General features: G+C 38.7%; 1 pseudogene; it reads left to right on the top strand.

Moving 5' to 3' along the window:
* Window positions 1-572: 572 nt before the first annotated feature.
* Window positions 573-672, top strand: LOC113307082 (annotated as a pseudogene).
* Window positions 673-895: the final 223 nt, after the last annotated feature.

Genomic DNA, 895 nt, shown 5'->3' with positions numbered 1-895 from the left:
ATTCCTCTAAACTTAGGATTTTCTTATCTGACTAATTCTGAAACTGAGCTAGTCCTGAAGGATTCTTAGTATAGCCAAAACCTGGGGGAGCATTAGAATTACTAAACTGACCTTGACTTTGGCCCTTAGACCACGAAAGGTTCGGATGGTTTCTCCAACCAGGATTATAGGTTTCTGAATATGGGTCAATCTTTTGACGGTTATCAAATCTAGTGTTATTATAAAGAGCATTGGCCTGCTCTTCAATATTCTGGCCTTCCCAAAAAGGCTCCACTCTACCACTAGTCTGGCCCACTTCTAAGGCTTTTAACCTTTTTGCTATAGCAGCAATTTTGGCATTTGATTCATAGCCTCCTTCTACCCTATTAACGTTTCCTCTACTTAAAAGAATTTTTTTCTGGGGTGCCCTACTATTTTCCCATTGCTGGGTTTTTTCGGCGATTTCATTAAAAAACTTCATCGCCGCATCAACAGTTTGGTTTTCAAATCCACCAGTGCATAGAGATTCAACCATGGTCGTTGTGGAATAATCTAAACCCTCATAAAGGATCTGAACTAGCATAACCTTTTCTAAACCATGATGAGGACACTGGGATAATAAATCATTGAACCTTTCCAAATACCTATATAAGGATTCTCCCTCTTGTTGTGAAAATGTGCATATTTGCGTCCTAATAGACGATGTTTTGTGCCTAGGGAAAAACTTATTGAAAAAGGCAGATGTAAGTTGTTCATATGTCTCAATTGACTCGGAGTCCAGACTATACAGCCACGAGTTGGCCTTATCTTTTAGGGAAAATGGGAATAACCTAAGTTTCAAAGCATCATCATCTAAGCCTCTAATTCTTAGAGTACTACAAATTTCCTCAAAATCCCTAACATGGTAATAAGGGTT

Source organism: Papaver somniferum, chromosome 8 (assembly GCF_003573695.1).
Source record: "Papaver somniferum cultivar HN1 chromosome 8, ASM357369v1, whole genome shotgun sequence".
Lineage (NCBI taxonomy): Eukaryota > Viridiplantae > Streptophyta > Magnoliopsida > Ranunculales > Papaveraceae > Papaver > Papaver somniferum.
This window is presented reverse-complemented; position numbering and strand designations above follow the sequence as displayed.